Source organism: Salvelinus fontinalis, chromosome 10 (assembly GCF_029448725.1).
Source record: "Salvelinus fontinalis isolate EN_2023a chromosome 10, ASM2944872v1, whole genome shotgun sequence".
Taxonomy (NCBI): domain Eukaryota; kingdom Metazoa; phylum Chordata; class Actinopteri; order Salmoniformes; family Salmonidae; genus Salvelinus; species Salvelinus fontinalis.
The window spans coordinates 14,318,529-14,336,909 of record NC_074674.1 but is presented as its reverse complement, the minus strand read 5'-3'; the positions used below and the strand labels follow the sequence as shown (position 1 = coordinate 14,336,909).

General features: G+C 43.6%; 1 long non-coding RNA gene across 2 annotated transcripts in view; it reads left to right on the top strand.

The window, feature by feature from the left end:
* Positions 1-17,876, top strand: part of LOC129863659 (uncharacterized) — a 33,322-nt gene extending 15,446 nt beyond the window's left edge. For both annotated transcript variants that reach the window (XR_008760997.1, XR_008760996.1), the window contains 2 exons: positions 7,745-8,086; positions 16,464-17,876. This is a non-coding gene — a long non-coding RNA (uncharacterized LOC129863659). The remainder of the gene's footprint in view (positions 1-7,744; positions 8,087-16,463) is intronic.
* The last annotated feature ends 505 nt before the right edge of the window (positions 17,877-18,381 follow it).

The window sequence follows — 18,381 nt, the reverse complement described above, 5'->3', positions numbered from 1 at the left end:
GTGACCAAGAACCAGATGGTCACTCTGATAGAGCTATAGAGATCCTCTGTGGAGATGGGAGAATCTTCCAGAAAGACAACCATCTCTGCAGCGCTCCACCAATCAGGCCTTTATGGTAGAGTGGCCAGACGGAAGCCACTTCCCAGTAAAAGATTCTCTTCTCTGATGAAACCAAGATTGAACTGAATGCCAAGCTTCACGTCTGGAGGAAACCTGGCACTATCCCTACGGTAAAGCATGGTGGTGGCAGCATCAGTCTGTGTGGATGTTTTTCAGAGGCAGGGACTGGGAGACTAGTCTGGATCGAGGGAAAGATGAACGGAGCAAAGTACAGCGAGGACCTCAGACTGTGGGGAAGGTTCACCTTCCAACAGGACAACGACCCTAAGCACGTAGCCAAGGCAATGCAGGAATGGCTTCGGGAAAAGTCTCTGAATGTCCTTGAGTGGCCCAGCTAAAGCCCGGACTTGAACCCAATCGAACATCTCTGGAGAGACCAGAAAATAGCTGTGCAGCAATGCTCCCCATCCAACCAGAAAGAGCTTGAGAGGATCTGCAGAGAAGAATGGGAGCAACTCCCCAAATACAGCTGTGCCAAGTTTGTAGCATCTTACCCAAGAAGACTCGAGGCTGTAATCGCTGCCAAAGGTGCCTCAACAAAGTACAGGGTCTGAATACTTATGAATTTGGATTTTTCCAATTTTTTTAAAATTATAAATTAGCAAACATTTCTGAAAACCTGTTTTTGCGTTGTCATTATTGGGTGTAAATTGATGAGGGGAAAAAATGATGTAATACATTTTAGAATAAGGCTGTAACCTAAGAAAATGTGGGAAAAGCCAAGGGGTCTGAATATTTCCGAAGGCACAGTATATGTACATTTCACTGTACATATATGACGAAAACTAAAACGTAAGCACATTTTCACCACAGCGGCTACGAGTCATTTGACAGGCTTTTTTTCTGTTCACTGAATATCAGGGTCAATTATGAATCCCGTCTGGCAGCTATTCTCTCCGCATTAGTGCATTTTAGGCAAGCAGGCCCACAGTGCAGTAGGAGGGGACCTAGCCCATGGTCATCTGCCTGGGTGACCCACATATCTCCCAGGCGCTCCTCACTCACTATCCTATTCGCCCACACACCCCCAGCGAAACATACGCCCAAGCATAACACGGTGAAGTACACACAGGCTAAACACAAACACTCTGAAAGATTAAAGTGGTAGCCCCCAACACACCCTCCCCACCCTTCCAGGTTTTTCAATAATTCAAAGAAAAATTATAAATGATTCATCAATAATGTTCACTAAATAAATAATGCTTTTTGGTTAAGGCTAAATTGACTTTGCCATTTACAGAACGACTGTGTCTTCTCAAAATGTTCCAATCTGGCAATCAACTTGATTTTGAATAACTTTCAAATGGGACACCAGAATAATAATGCTCAGTAAATGTCACCGCCAAAAAATTATAGCTCGACAGAAATCTGTTTTGTTGCAGGTGAGCACTCTGAAAAATGCTCTGTCAGGGCCGAGCCCTTTCATTCTGAATCAAAGGCTCATTTCCTATGCACTTTTGCTTCTGTGGAGGATCAAAGGCTCTCTCCAGTTAGAGCGCAGAGCACTTCAGATAAGAGAGAAGACTGAGAATAAAGAGAGAGAGAAGGAGGGGCTGAAAGAAAAAGCGAGAAAGCGAGAGGCCTGTCGCTCTGATCTGCAGACTGGGGAACTAGAGCATCTACTTGGGCCAATTCCTGTCTCTCCTTTTGTCTTTGGAATGAGAATGTGGAGAAGGCATGGAATCGAAACACAGAGAAAAGGCGAGCGAGGGCAAGGGATATAGAAAGGGAGGAAGGGATAGAGGGGAGTTGCCTCGTGTACACTTATCAACTGTCCTCACACTTTTTTTGGTGGGGGGGCATCAATTCTTTAAACATCCGCTATCTGAGCAGCTAACCAATCGCTGCAGCTGTACATAGCCCATCTAATCTACGTACCTCATCCCCATATTGTTTTTATTTACTTTTCTGCTCTTTTGCACACCAGTATTTCTACTTACACATCATCATCTGCACATCTATCACTCCAGTGTTAATTTGCTCAATTGTAGTTACTTCGCTACTATGGCCTATTCATTGCCTTACCTCCTCACACCATTTGCACACACTGTATATAGACTTTTTTTCTATTGTGTTGTTGACTGTACGCTTGTTTATTCCATGTTTAACTCTGTGTTGTTGTTTGTGTCGCACTGCTTTGCTTTATCTTGGCCAGGTCGCAGTTGTAAATGAGAACTTGTTCTCAACTGGCCTACCTGGTTAAATAAAGGTGAAATAAAATAAATAAATAAATTCCATCAGTATTGTTGGGGATTCGGTTGTCAGCTATTGGCTGGTGCATACCGTGTTTTCAACTCATGGAGACTTATTTCATTGTATATCTGTCCTACAGCATTTATTAGTCTAAGCACTCATCTGCTACAAAAAAAAATCTCTGCGGGTGAAAAGCTGGGCCTTTCCGTTATAGTAAATCCCCATGTGGGGGACTCTGGTCAAAAATCCGTCTATGCTAGGGAGAGGAAGGAAGACACAGAACAGAAATACTTGCCGCGTTTGGTGGCAGCGATGGGATCCAGCCTTAACCAAGGGCACAGGAATGCCAGGGGTCTCTATGAATTCCAAACAGATTTGAAGTGAGGAGAGGGAAGTCAGGAGCAAGGGGCTGGGGCTGTGGTCAATTGTCAGTAAGCGAATCCGCTGTCCAGATGACCGTTAAGGGTAAAGGGAGAAAATCTTGCTAACCGTGACAGATTAGTACATAATAAATCAGGAGTTTTAGAAGGAGAAATGCTCCACATGGCGGCTAGAGAGAGAGAGAAAGCGATAAATAGGGACTCTGGAAGAGGGGGGGAAGAGAAAGCACAGCAGTCTGCATGTTTAATTAACAGTCTTGTTATAAGACTCAAGACCCACTTTTTTCTCTATTTCTGGAGCTTTGGGGAGACTGACCCTGAGATGCAAGTTATAAAAAGATTGACTTGGATAAAAGGGGGTTTAAAGCAAACACATGCAATAGTGAAAACAATCAGGCTTCATTGGTCTAGTAGCAATTTGCTAATTGACAGGTTGAAACCTTACGATAGGGATAATGAGTTCATGGCGTCTAGTATGCTGTGAGGGGTTAAATAACTCTTAGCACTCATATTGATTCAATCTGATGTCGCAGACAAGTCTTGAAAATGCCCAGAGCTACTCAAAACAGATGATGGATGAAGATGGAACGACCGCAAATTTGAGACAGCACCCACAATTCCTTTTTGTCAGTAGTCATTCCGGTGAAGTCCTAAGAGTTTGAACAAAGGTCAAGGGAAAGCGAACCAAAATGCTGAGCAAGTCCGAATCAGAGTCCGGGTTAGATCGGCTCCTGTGCAGCAGCAATAGCCTCACTGAACCTCACTTTGTGAATCTTTGACATGGCCCCAGAAAGAGACAGGGGAGCGTGCACATCGAGTTGACAGCTGAGCCTCTCGTCACATGCTCTGATAGGGGGGCACGACAACTCCCCCCGCCCCCCCATTCTCAGCCCCCTCCTTTCCACACACACACATACACACACGCACTACAGCGCTGGCTCAAGGGCTGCTACTGCAGTTGCAGCTCGGCCACCTTCTTTTTTTTTTTTTACTTATACACGGAGTGACGAGGAGACAGCCCCCCCACCCCTGCCCTCCACCCCACACTCACACTCTTCTACCCCAACCCCCCGCACCACTTCTGGGTCAGTGGCCATCGCTGCGATTTACAGTGAAGTTGAAGATGAAGAAGTGGGCAGGCAGCACTGCGGGGACTAACAATACCACCCCGCACTACCCCCACCCTCTCGCCCAACCCCCTTGTCCCACTCCACCCCCGCCTGCACCCACATGCCTCTTCTTCTGCCTCCATTCCGTCAGCCATAGGCCCCAAGACCCAGCTGAAGTGATAAATGGAGCACTCGGTCTAGCTCGGAGTACAGCCTATATTTTCAAGTATTTGGGGATTTGTTTTTTGAACATAGTGCAGCTTTCTCTGTCTTTCTCTGCGTCTGTAATTAGCCCGTGAGGGAGGACAAGTTGTTGTGCTCTGCAACAACGGCAATTCACTAGTCTATTACCTCCTTTCTACTGAAAGATAGCTACTCCCCATCCCAGATTCCCATCAGGGGGCGAGGTCTGGAAAGAACGCCCTATTGCCCCAATATTCAAATAATTCTTAAGATTATGGTTATTACTACCGTTGAAGGCCGTCCAGAGATAATTATCTGTCAGCTGGACGTAGCGCTATACGGTAGGCCATCATCCGCTAAGGAGATTAAAACCTGTGGATTAGGCAAATCGTAAACAAGTGCCGTCCAACCTGTTGCTTGATACAGCAGGCCCTTGTGGGCCTATTCATATCCCTCCCGCAGAGGGAGGGTGGCGAATATGTTAAAGGGATTTGGAAAAAATACGTAATTTCAATTCAAATATGTTAAATAGATGTTAGTCCATAACATATATATTTTTTCATGCTAATTTGGCCGATATGATGTGCAGTCATTCACAAAACAATGGTTCTCGTTTATTAAGAGGCATTAGCAACCTGCTCTAACAACTACGAGTTGATCTCTTCGTGAATATCGGCAGTTTTGCGATATCCCAGTGAACTACTTCAAAGTGAGATATGTCCTGAAACGATTGAGGAACCCCACTGCATTATTCAAATCCAGGAATAGAGGGGGCCAGTCCTTTTTGCTGCCCTCCCCCTCTTAAAAGCTTTTGACAAGAATAAAGTGGTGTGTCACGCCACATGATTCAGAGAATTAAACCGTTCTTGAGGATTTTGCCTCTGAAGCTCCAACAATATCAAGGCTTTGAAGGAAATTGAGGGAAACCTATACACCTGACCTATTCTGCAGGGGGAAAAGAGTAAAGGAAAAAGAAACGCCTCCACATATGAGATCCAAAGGATGCCGTCATATGGCCGAGGATTCGTTTGTGCTCGGCATATCCAATCCTCAAACGTAAGTCTGGCTTACCCAGAGTGTTTAGAAGCAATGTAGACTGGTTTAAAACGTGTCTAATGAGTCTCATTTCCCTCTCTCTAAGCCAGGTAGAAGCTCAGTATAAGGGTCTATTTCAACATAATTTAAAACACCAGGTATTAGAGAGGTATCACATCATCCTGCTTAATTTATAGACTATGGCCAATCTTTTTGCTGCATGTTGTTGGTGCAACTTCGAGACCTGAGTAATGTATAAAAGTGTGTATGTGTTACTAGTTGAAAGGCACAAATAGGTGAGGGAATAAAGTGTTATGGACCTAGTGCTTGGTCCAAGGTAGTCAAATTCCCACATAATATTTTTCTGAAGGGGTTAAGAGTGCCAAGTGATAAGATTGCCATAACACACTGATTCCGCTTGATAACTTGCTAAATATTACAGTATTTCGAAAGCTGTAGGATAAAGGTGCATGATCAGAAATCAGTGTGACTTACCCGACAGGGCTTTACCATGCCGTGGGGTTAGGACAGACTCTACGCCTCACATCATAGAATGTATCTCATGCCCCCCTCAGAGTCCCTGGGCTCTGTGAATGAACATTATTAGATGCTGGTGGTCCAGGAGAAACGGGCGCAATGCAATGAGTCGCTAGTGGGATGATGTAAGAGGTCAGGGTTAGAATGGATTCCTCTGCGATGGTCTTTTTTTTTGCTGTCATCTTGACTATTTGGACAGCCAGTGTCGGTTTACCTTTTCTCCCTCCCTGTCCACTTTGACAAATGAGCCATCACTGGGGCAGTAGTGCTGCAGTTGCACACGTTCAGCTACTGGGACAGCTAGGACAAAACGCTCCCCCCATAAGGTGCTGTATTGTTCTCTCAGAAACATTTCCCCATTGCTTTTCTCCCCCTCTCCCTGTTCTTTAGTTAAGACTACGACAAAAAACTTACAGTGTGGGTTCAATGGGCAATGGGGGACTCTATTTGAGTGTTAAGTGGACTGCCCAGGGCTCGGATAAAAACAGGGTCAATGTGAAAAAAGGGGGAAAAAATACTTTGCTGGTGTTGCTTCCTGCAGTCCGCTGTTGTCTGCCAGTCGGAATCCGCTGATGGTGCAGACTTTTTATTTATTCCACCCTCACGGCTTTGTTGCTGGCGGTAGCTGGCCTCCACCAAGCTGGCTGGTCGGGACTTCCATGCAGCGCTGCTGGATGCAGGCTTATCAAAGCCCTCTGCTTAGTGCCCATTCTTCACTTTATTTATGAGGGGCCAATAAGCAAAGTTCAAATGCTACCTGGGAGTTAAGCTCAGTGACAGCTTGAGTCATCTGCAGACTCTGCCAGGCACTCAGAGAAAGCAGGGCGGGTATATATGCAAATGAGGAGATGCACGAAATAGGAAAGAAGCCATTGTGGTTTGGGCAGGGGGGTGATTTCTGGGGAAGAAGAAAAAATACAATCTTGTTAGTGTGAGGCAGGGGGCCAGGTTTAGAAGGTAGGGGGCTGGTTGCCAAAGAGTGGGACTGATGCAAACTCCATCTGTCTCCAAGGAGGCTCTCCTCCTAGATTCTCCCCCTTCTCATTCATGGCATGTTAGAGTTGCATTGTTGGTGGGATGCCACTGACTGCTCTCAGAAGAGGAAGACAGAGAAAGATGGAGAAAAAGAGTGAGAGCTCGTTTTTGAATGTGTAGACTGTAAACGGGTGTGGTGGCAATGGCAGGACCAGAGCCATGGGGCACAGAGAAAAATGTGCAGTTTCATAGCTAATCTCATGCTATTTTGCCATGAGCCTGAGACAAAACGCTACACTTTTAGAGCTCAGGGATTCTTGAAAGATGGGACAATCTCAACTTTTTCCCCACAAATATTTGTCTTAATACTAACAAAATTTGAAATGTATATTTTGATAGAAAAAAGTATCAGCTATCACACTGTCGTGTCTTTGGCGTCATTAAATTGAAGACTGTTATTTTATCAAATCAATTCTCTGTAATTTTTATTACATGATTAAACTAATCATGTAAATATAATTAACTAGGAAGTTGGGGCACCAAGGAAAATCTTCAGATTACAAAATTATAATTTTCCTAATATAACTTCAGATATTTTAATATCTGATCAATTAGTTTTCCAATTAATGAATTATTCTTTACCTCACGTTAGTCTCATTCCAAACTTCGTAAATTGTTGGTTATCACAGAAATGCATAAACAAACAAACAGTAGATATGGTTACAAGGAAATGATAGGGGAGGTTCTGAGAGATGGGTTTGGCTATTTTTCCTTACAAATTCTCCAGAAATAACCAATTCACAGCTGTTTCTTTCAAAATAAAATCACACTGATCCAGCATGCCCTGGACTTCCCTAGGAGGGTATTGATCCCATTGACCCTGAACCCCCCCCCCCCCCCCCCAATTTGCCGCACAAAGTTATGCCCCTACATGGAACACTGTAAACTTCAGCGCACCACAGGAAGAGCAAGTTGTGTGTGCATGCGCTTGCATATCAATGCAACTGTGAAGATCAAGTGACTGTGATACCCTACTGAGAAAAGTGTTACCCTAACTTAGAACTAAAACATGCTCAATTATTTGTGTTCTATATTAGGATTTACACGATTATAGCCGCAGTGTGTCCTTTGGCAGTAATTGTGAGGATGTTTAGGGGAAACGAGTACTCCATTGATGTATTTCCTCCTCTTTTTGTTTCCCTCTCTTTCCAGATGGTATCTCTTGGTGGTGTTTGTTGGCACCAGGGGAACGTTTACAATGCAGCACGTGCCAATGGGTCAGCCATGACACCTCGAGAGAGATCCCTGAAGGAGGACCATTCTAATTGATAGTTCTGTCTCGAACACACACACACTTGCATAGACACGAACACCTGGTGACTGTGGTCAGAGAGCCTGATGTTTTAACGGAAAGGAAGCCTGTACAGGACAGGTAACAGTAGTAAGAGAGGCCATAGACCCAACAACAGGTGTATGAGCAGCCTTAGCATAGTGAAATACAGTAAAACAGGCCATATGGACCGAACAACAGATCCAGGATCAGCCCTCAGCACAGTGAGTAAACCGAATACACAGCCGATCACGGCTCAGGCGAAGACCCAAATGCAGACACAGGAGGTGGATAGTACGAGTCTCAGAGTTCATTATAGTACAAGGGGCAGGCGAAAGTGTAGTCAAGGCAGGCAAAGAGTCGTAATCCAAATCAGAGTCAGGCAGATACAGGACAGCAGGCAGGATCAGGGACAGGCAGAAAGGTAAAAAACTAGAGCACAGGAAACACGGGAACACGCTGGTAGGACTTGACGGGAAACAGACAAACAGAAAACCTAGTTATAGATAGACACGAGGTAATGGGAGGCACCTAGTGAGGGTTATAGATAATCACAAGACAGGTGAAACAGATCAGGGTGTGACACAGAATAGCTTCTGATTTCGTGTGCAGAGAGCTAGCTATAACTCCGGTGCTTTCGGGGAACATTCAACGCTGTCGGTGAGTTTGAGCCTCTGACAGAAACCATCGACGGTTGACTGTACCCTGAGAGCCACTGTTCCCGTCCAGGTGGATGAACACACACGCTCATGCATGGAAGCCACTGAGAATCCTAAACACACACACAAACGTGAAGTTGAATCCTAAAGGCACACACACAAACTTGAATTCTAAAGAGCACGCACGCACACACACAAACACATCACCGGATTCAGGAAGGTGGGCGTTTGGCGCTAGTTCCTACATCACAGTAGGGACAATTGAGAAAAAAAGCTGTTGTATAGCACACTGTATTACTTTTACAACTAATATAAGGACAGGAGTAGAAATTAACGTGGGCATTGTTTAATGCGTTTCACAGGAAGAACATTCCAAGCATTTCAAGGCGGGTTACAGGTGCCCTAAAGGGACAAAACTAGAATATCAATACACAACAAAAGCCTAATTGAATATTTGAACTTTCATGTGCATTAATGACAAGCTGAAATGTGATCTGTAAATATGAATAAAAACATTTAATTACAAGCCTAGTTTAGCCATGGAGAAAGAACTGAGTTACAGTGCATTTGGAAAGTATTCAGACCATTTGACTTTTTCCACATTTTGTTACGTTACTGCCTTATTCTAAAATGGGTTAAAAATATATGTAATTGTCCTCAATCTACACACAATACCCCATAATGACAAAGCAAAAAACAGGTTTTTAGAATGTTTGCAAAAAAATAAAAGCAATTACAGCCTCGAGTCTTCTTGTGTTTGATGCTACAAGCTTGCCACACCTGTATTTGGGGAGTTTCTCCCATTATTCTCTGCAGATCCTCTCAAGCGCTGTCAGGTTGGATGGGGAGCGTCGCTGCGCAGAGATGTTCAATCGGGTTCAAATCCAGGCACTGATGCTCCAGATACTCAACAAGTCTAAAGAAGGCCAGTTTTATTGCTTCTTTAATCAGGACAACAGTTTTCAGCTGTGCTAACATAATTGCAAAATTATTTTCTAATGATCAATTAGCCTTTTAAAATGATAAACTTGGATTAGCTAACACAACGTGCCATTGGAACCCGGGAGTGATGGTTGCTGATAATGGGACTCGGTACACCTATGTAGATATTCCAGCTACAATAGTCATTTACAACGTCTACAGTGTATTTCTGATTAAAAATGTTATTTTAATGGACAAAAATGTGCTTTTCTTTCAAAAACAAGGACATTTCTAAGTGACCCCAAACTTTTGAAAGGTAGTGTACATATTTCCTGTCTCCCTGGTTTGACAGAAGTCTATTTGGATCCTCCAGTTGGATCTCCTCCCTTCATGAGCTGATTGCTGCGATAAACATTCATTGCTGTCGGTGGGTTTGATGTGAATATAACTCACCGATCAATGAATGAACACTGCGGTTCAAACACCTCGAGGACCAATCAATGAAGAGGACTCAAGCGGGGCGGTTCAATGTATAGCCAATCGGGGACAGAGGAGTAGTAACAACACTGCTTCGTGAGCTTAAGTCAAGGGTTTGCTACTGGAAAATACAGGCCTGCTCTAAATCCCTACATAACCTTGTTCTTAAGGGGCTCCTTTTAAACTGCAATGAATTAGTTAGACTCCGGTACTATGTCCATTTGAAACTGAGAGATCAAATGGCCCCGTAATTTGATCTATTTGTAGGATAGAAAACTGTTCAGTAGTTTCTTTTGCACAGATTGAATTTGGCAATCAGTACCCTGTCTAAAATAGTGGTGCTTCTGTAGTTGAATATGAGTCTTAATATCCCGTGCCAAAATGTGATGCATGACCACTAGTGCAGCAGAACTTTTATTTAATTGAGCATCCGCTTGAGCAACCTTTATTTGTTGTTGCCAGTCAGTCTGCTAACCCCAAACAAGTCCACTTCGACATGACCCCTGAATCTGCATTCTAGCTCATTTCTGCTCCTGTTAACTGGAGTTAGTCCTGCGAGAGCCATGTCGAGCTAATCTGTAATTATTTCGTTCTAAATTGTAACCACGCTGGTAATCAACATTTTTCCAATGTAGCTGCGACCACATTCACATTTATTTAGTTTGGACTTTTTTTTTTAAACTAATAATAATTTCCAGTGGAAAGCAACAGCGGCGTTTACTGGGAGCCCCCAAATGGAAACCAGGCCCATACGGAGCCCTAGTAACACAGACACACGTGCGCAAACACACACTGTACACACACACACACACATACACACACTGTACACACACATACGGTAAACACACACCCAAAGGGGCCTCAGTACCTCTTTAATCCAAGCTAACGCAGCCTGCTGCTTCACACAAACTCACTACCACCCCATCCCCCGTCTCCCTCTTTTGTGGATTAATTTAGGGGGGGGGGGGGGGGGGGGGTTATTAAAAACCGAAAAAGAACAAAGGCCGATTTTGATTGGATATTTTGTTATTTTCTCGTTAACTTTTTGGGTATATAGGTCTAGCTACAGGCTTAGGACATCCCTCGATAGCCAGTTACATCCATTCAAGACGCTAAATGAATATCCAATCAAAAATAAGACTCCGAATATCAAACCCCAAGGTATGTCTGGTACCTTTCCTAACCCTCACTGATAGCCAAACTCCTCCATCCCCTGTGACCCATTCTCTATCCAATGAGAGAATGTAGACTCCCAACCTTCCAAGCCCCCAATGTAGCCAATTCCCACAGACATTTTGACGGCAGGCAGCACAATATTATTCTCCCACCATAGAGTCTATATCAGGCCTAAAACCTCCCACCTCCCCCTCAATTCCCCATTACTCCAGAGCTGTCTACAGTACAGCCTGGTTTACATTAGATGTGTGTAGCTCTGGGGGCTATGCGAGATACAGGAGTGGGACATCAGGCCTTCTCAGGACACTAAGGTCTGGCTCCTTTATAATAGAGTCCAGAGACATATAGATAGGGTTAGCACATGCACTTCCTGTTGAATGAGTGAATGAAGGGATGTGGGAATAAGGGAGAAATAAGTGAAGAGAGAAACAGATTTTTCAATGCGTTATCTAAATGCAGTCAATTGTTTCACTGGAGAAAAATACACAATTTCAAAACGGATTGGACAATTGTTAAGGCTGCGAAGGTTCAACTGAGATAGGAACAATAGCACACCTGAACTTGGTTAAAATAATTGTTTAATTCAAAAGTGAATAAATGGCAAATGCAATTTCCGTATATACGGGTTCAATGTTTCATCACGCAGGATAAGACAGAGAACTGATTTGTTCCTGACAAAGATACTATATTATACTCATGACAGAGATAGTTCCCGCTTCCGAGCCGGCCTGTCAGAGTAGAGACTGGGCGTGGTTTAGACTCACCCAGCCTATCGTTGGTGTTGGCGCATAAGCTGGTCCCAGCCCCTTTGCGCTCTCTGGTGTCCCGTCGCTGTTGCTGTGTAGATTACGCTCCCTCACCCCAGAGACTGAGGTCAGACAGCTCTTACAACATTGTCTGAGCTATATGCACCTGTATACAAAGCCCACTGTTCTCGCTCAAGGCTAACTACAGCTTCCCAGCACTCTTATCTGAGGCTAACTGTTACTTCCAGCACACACACCCAGGCTCCCAGGCCAACAGTTGCTAATATTCAATCACGTGTTATAGTATTGGGTTATAGTGCATAACTCAGAACCTCACAGATGTTCTTTGTGTGTATAGTTTATCTGTTATTGTCTATTGTACACCATAGTCAGCAGTCTCCTGATTCACCCCCCTCCCTCTACACCCCTCCTGTGCCTCTCTAAGATTAGCACAGTTTCGGTCACATAGTACAGAGCCATTCTTGCCACACACACATTATTGTTCATATCTTGGGTCTTGTACATTGTTGCATACACACACATATTTCAGGCTGTGGCCCCATGGTTAGGCTGTTACTCCTGAGAACAAAGACAAATGTCAGGCCTACATGAGTCAGTAGCTTAAACTTTAATTAATGCAAAATCCTTCTAGTTTATAGTTATTTTAGCACGCTAGGCTTTGCAAAACCCCACACAATGCAGTTGGGCATTCGACTAAGTAGATGTTTATTCACATCTACTGCTTAACATAATCTTATTAGCTTTTGTTTAGCTCAAAATAGTGTCTATCCTATGTCGTCTCACTAAATCAAGACATTCATGGGTCCATTTGGAATAAATCAAATATATTTTTGATTGGACTATATTTGTGTCTTATGATGTTTTCATTGGCCTGAGCTTCTGAAAATTGTGTTTTACACAAAGTGTAACTGTTCCCTATTACCCAGTCCACAACATGCCTGCACTGGTTTGTTGACTTGGGATTTCTGAGATGATAAAACCTCTGCATTTTAAAATGTAAAACTGTCCTAACTACGCGAATACAGCAGTCAATTGTGTCTCATGGCGAAATGCATAGCACATAAAATAAAAAAAGGTTTGACCAGATATTGTTTATCCTGATCAGACAGGATTACATGGACGATATATTGGAGATAATATACGACAATTACTTGAAACACTTGAACATTATGAAACATCGAAGATACCAACCCTGGTCTTCATAGCAGATTTTGAAAAAGCGTTTGATAAAGCACGACTAGAATTCATACATAAATGCCTGGATTACTTTCATTTTGGTGAATCTCTTATATAGTTATGCACAGGAACCCCAGATGTAAAATGGTAAACAATGGTTACTTCTCAGAGAGTGTTTAGTGTTTAAGAGGAGAAAAACAAGGCTGTCCGTTGGATCCATATCTATTTATTATGGCCATTGAAATGCTAGCAATTAAAATTAGATTCAACGAGAACATTAAGAGATTAGAAATCCTGGGGATAAAAACAAGTGTCAATGAATGCCGATGACTCCTAGTTTTTTCTTAAGTCCACACAAAGTGGTAGGCCAAACAAGCTCACAGAACGGAACCGCAGAGTGCTGAGGCGTGTAGCGTGTAAAATCGCCTGTCCTCGGTTGCAACACTCACTACCGAGGTCCAAACTGCCTCTGGAAGCAACGTCAGCACAAGAACTGTTCATTGGGAGCTTCATGAAATGGGTTTCCATGGCAGAGCAGCCGCACACAAGCCCAAGATCACCATGCGCAATGCCAAGCTTTGGCTGGAGTGGTGTAAAGCTCGCCCCCATTTTATTATTGAGCAGTTTAAACACGTTCTCTGGAGTGATTAACCATGCTTCACCATCTTTCAGTCCGACAACAGATTCTGGGTTTGGCGGCTGCCAGGAGAACGCTGCCTGACCCAATTTATAGTGCCAACTGTAAAGTTTGGTGGAGAGGGAATAACAGTCTGGGGCTTATTTCCATATTTCCCCTTAGTTCCAGTGAAGGGAAGTCTTAACATTACAGCATACATTGACATACTAGACCATTTTGTGCCTCCAATTTTGTGGCAACAGTTTGGGGAAGGCCCTTTGCTGTTTCAGCTTGACAATACCCCCATGCACAAAGTGAGCTCCATATAGAAATGGTTTGTCGAGATCGGTGTGGAAGACCTTGACTGACCTGCATAGAGCCCTGGACTTTACCCCATCGAACACCTTTGGGATGAATTGGAACGCCGACTGTGAGCCAGGCCTAATTGCCCAACATCACTAATGCTCTTGTGGCAGAATGGAAGCAAGTCTTCACAGCAATATTTTAACATCTAGTGAACTGCCTTCCCAGAATAGGGCATATTAATGCCCATGATTTTGGAATGAGGTGTTCGACGAGCAGCTGTCCACATCCTTTAATAGGAAGTTAGCTAGCTGATTACTTTTAATTAACTTAGCTAAACAGTGTGTAAATCAGCTAGCTCGCTAGCAGCTCAGTTGAGTTAGCCTACAAAGTGCCCTACTTTAGCTAGGTAGCTAATAATAGATTGTTTTTTGTTTTTTTCCCAAAATGTGCTTACTTACTTGAATAGGTTCTCCCTTTTTTGGGTCCTTATAAAAACAAAATAATGGGCAATATTAATTAAATTTTGTGATAGCAAAGCTCAGCCAGCAGCCATGTGTACGAATGGAAACGAGGAAAAAAGTCTGTCACTAGAGCAGTTTAGAACATGTTGTGACATTTGTCTTTACCAGTGTAATCCACTTTCAATTTAAATTTCAATCGCAGACTGTCGGCCACACTTGATAAGTTCAAAACTAACACTTGAAACTACTATAGGCAACAACAAACAGTGATGCAGATAACACACAGCACCTCTTCTTGGGCATGTGAGGGGAGGGTTCTTGAAATGTAACACCCAATAAAAAATATTGTCTCTGGGAGCCAACAGACCATTCAAACCGATTTTGCAATAAAAAATTCCCCAGACCTCCAAGGGAAGGCATGACAACAACGTCATTTGGTCGGTATGGCAACGCGAGACTGGTCCAAAACTGAAAAGACATCCCTAACAAGAGGCACACAAATCAGAGTGTTCGCTGCTGTGATAACTAGCCCATTTTGGGCTGTGCAACATCACAGCTATGCAGATAAGTGTTTAATATTCTAGCAGTGTCTCTGCTTGAGCATCAGTAATGGAAGGATTGTCTGGTATTATAATCTGTAAATTACAAAAACAGAGATAAGATGAGACTTCAAAACGTGACCTTACATTCCCGCTAGTGGCGAATAGAAAAGCTGGTGGCCACAGATGTTTTAATGAGAAATAAGATGTCCTTTAGAGATAATGGGGAGGGGGCGTATTAATATTTGATGCCAACAGTATGTTGTGGCCCCGGACAAGCACACCTGATTCTACCTGTCAACTAATCATCAAGCCCCATCTGTGGCCACCAGAATCAGTTTTGGTCCAGGGGGTACTCGAGGACCGGAGTTAGGAAACACTGCTTCAGGACCATGCAGAAGTCTCAGAGCCGGCGGGAATGCTATTGGATTGGCTGGCTGGCTATAGGAATACAACTATAGTGATCGAACAGCGCTACTTCTCTCTTTTGAGTTGACGAAAGCAGTGCAAAGATGGAAGATGTCTAGGTAACTGCTGACAGGAAACTAAACTAGTTTTTAATCTCGGTGCTGAGCTAGCTAATAGGTCATTCCTGTAGGCTATGGCATGAGTTTGTTCTAGAATGTTATGCATGTCCCTTATTGACAGAGGTGAATGAAGCAACAGCAGCCATGATGATAATGACTGGAGTTAACAGTGTTTTTGCTGTTGTCGAAATAGCATTTTTGAGCTTTTACATTCCTTGGAGAGCAAGTTACCAGTGAACATGAATCTAACTTGAATGTGGATCAGTTCAAATTGATTTATTTGAATAAATTAGTGCAGATACAAATTAACAGTTGAAACAGTTATTGAATAGTTCAAGCCAATTTTCAAAGTATATATGATACAATGTTCTATTTTCCCATGGCCACCCATGACTGTTTCTTTTGTCTCCCGTTAGCCACCCCATTAAAACAATCCTAGAATCTCCCCTGGGAGTGCAGACACCAGGTCATTCACAGTGACTCACACACACACACTGTTTCAGCTCCGGAGTCACACAGTGTGATGGAAAGCCAGAGGGATGGACAATTGGACACACGCACGCTTTCTCATACTGACACACACGCAAACCGCAGGAGGCTTCTGAGGGGAGGAGGGCTCATAATAATAGCTGGAATGGAGCAAATTGAATGGCATCAAACACATGGAAACCATATGTTTGATGTATTTGATACCATTTCATATTCCGCTCCAGCCATTACCACAAGCCTGCCCTCCCCAATTAAGGTGCCACCAACCTCCTGTGGCACACACACATACATTCTCACCTGCACACACACACACACGCATGCATGCACACATTCTCATACATGGAACTACATTGTCCAGGAGAAAGTGGCTGCCCTTCGGCAGAAACAAAGGCTAAGGAGCAACGAAAGGTTTAGCAGGATCTATCTATGATCGGCAAAGTCACAGGCGGAGCGACTCATTGCTCTGAACTTCCCAACTCTTCTGCAGGAGATCCCGACCGGGAAGAACTTCTACAGCACTGTGGACGAGTGATGCAACGGCCTCCATCTGGTCCTAATGCTGGTAGCAGGGGCCGAGAGTCGCGGAGGAGGGATATATGTCACGGATCTCTCCGGAACCGAGTCATTACGCACACCTGGTCCCCATTCCCACTGATTGTATTGTATAAATGTGCCCTTTGGTTAACCATTGGGCTGTCTTTATTGTTACAATGTCCGGTGGTCGTGTGAGTACCTGTGCTGTGTTGTTTTGGCTTTCGTGCCACGTGTATTGTGCAGATGATTACGGGTCTCGTCATGTGTGATAATCATTGTGCGCTTGTGTATATATTCAAGGTACTCCTCGCTCTTTTGTTTGGGTCTCAACCCTGTGTTTTGTAACGTGTTTGTTTGGTCTTCGTCCCCGTGTCTGTACACGGCACGCTGGAATTTGGGTAAAGACATTTTAAAAACGATTACGCATTCCTGCGCCTGTCTCCCGACCATTTATGCCAGCGTGACAATATAACGCAAAGGACTGAGCCTATCCAGCCATGACGCACAGTGCCCATGGAAGAGAGATGTGCCTTTTGTGCCAGTGAAACATGAAAACGATTGGTTCCCCCCCATTTTGTGTAATTTGATTAAAAACCAAGCATAGCCTACCCTCCCCTTAATCAAGGCTGGTTTAGCAGCATGACATACAGTGCATTCAGGAAGTATTTAGACCCCTTGAGTTTTTCCAAATTTTGTTACCTTACAGCCTAATTCTAAAGTGTATTAAATTTAAAAAAAATCCTCATCAGTCTACACACAATATCCCATAATGAGAAAGCAAAAACAGGTTTGTAGACATTTTTGCAAATTTTGTACAAATTAAATACAGATACCCTATTTACATCAGTATTCAGACCCTTCGCTATGAGACTCGAAATTGAGCTCAGGTGCATCCTGTTTCCATTGATCTTCCTTGAGATTTCTACAACTTGATTGGAGAATATGGGTATATTTTTCAGCAGCAGGGACCGGGAGACTAGTCAGGATCGAGGGAAAGATTAACGGAGCAAAGTACAGAGAGATCCTTGATGAAAACCTGCTCCAGAGCGCTCAGGACCTCAGACTGGGGTGAAAGTTCACCTTCTAACAGAAAAACAACCCAAAGTACACAGCCAAGACAACGAAGGAGTGGCTTCAGGGCAAGTCTTTGAGTGGCCCAGCCAGAGGCCAGACTTGAACCCAATCAAACATCTCTGGAGAGACCTGAAAATAGCCGTGCAGCGACGCTCCCCATCCAACTTGACAGAGATTGAGAGGATCTGCAGAAAATAATGGGAGAAACTCCCCAAATACAGGTGTGCCAAGCTTGTAGCATCATACCCAAGAATACTTGAGGCTGTAATCTGCCAAAGGTGCTTCAACAAGTACTGAGTCAAGGGACTAAATACTTATGTAAATGTGCATTCAGGTTTTTAAATTAAATTTGCAAACATTTCTAAAAACCAGTTTTTGCTTTGTCATTATGGGCTATTGTGTGTAGATTGGTAGGGGGGAAATCAATTTTAGAATAAGGCTGTTACAGTAAGTAACAAAATGTGAAAAAAGGGGTATTGAATACTTTCTGAATGCACTGTAGGTGTGTCTTTTTATACAGGCCATTAGCCAAGTAGCCTACAGTATGAATAAAGGGGTTTTAAATGGTATACTGAGAGTTCTTTGAGATATTTTGGAGGTTTTTCGCCCTCATGCTTTTTCATTATTCACATTTCACTTGTTTAAGTAGGCTATCCATCCCCATTTTCAAAGTGTGCCCTCGTCTGATTACCAAAGACAAGCTCCTCCAAACTATTCAGTCCTCCTATAATGCCATATCAGTGGCAGATTATTTTGAGAATCTGCCTGGCACGTAGGCAATGATACAATTGACAGGA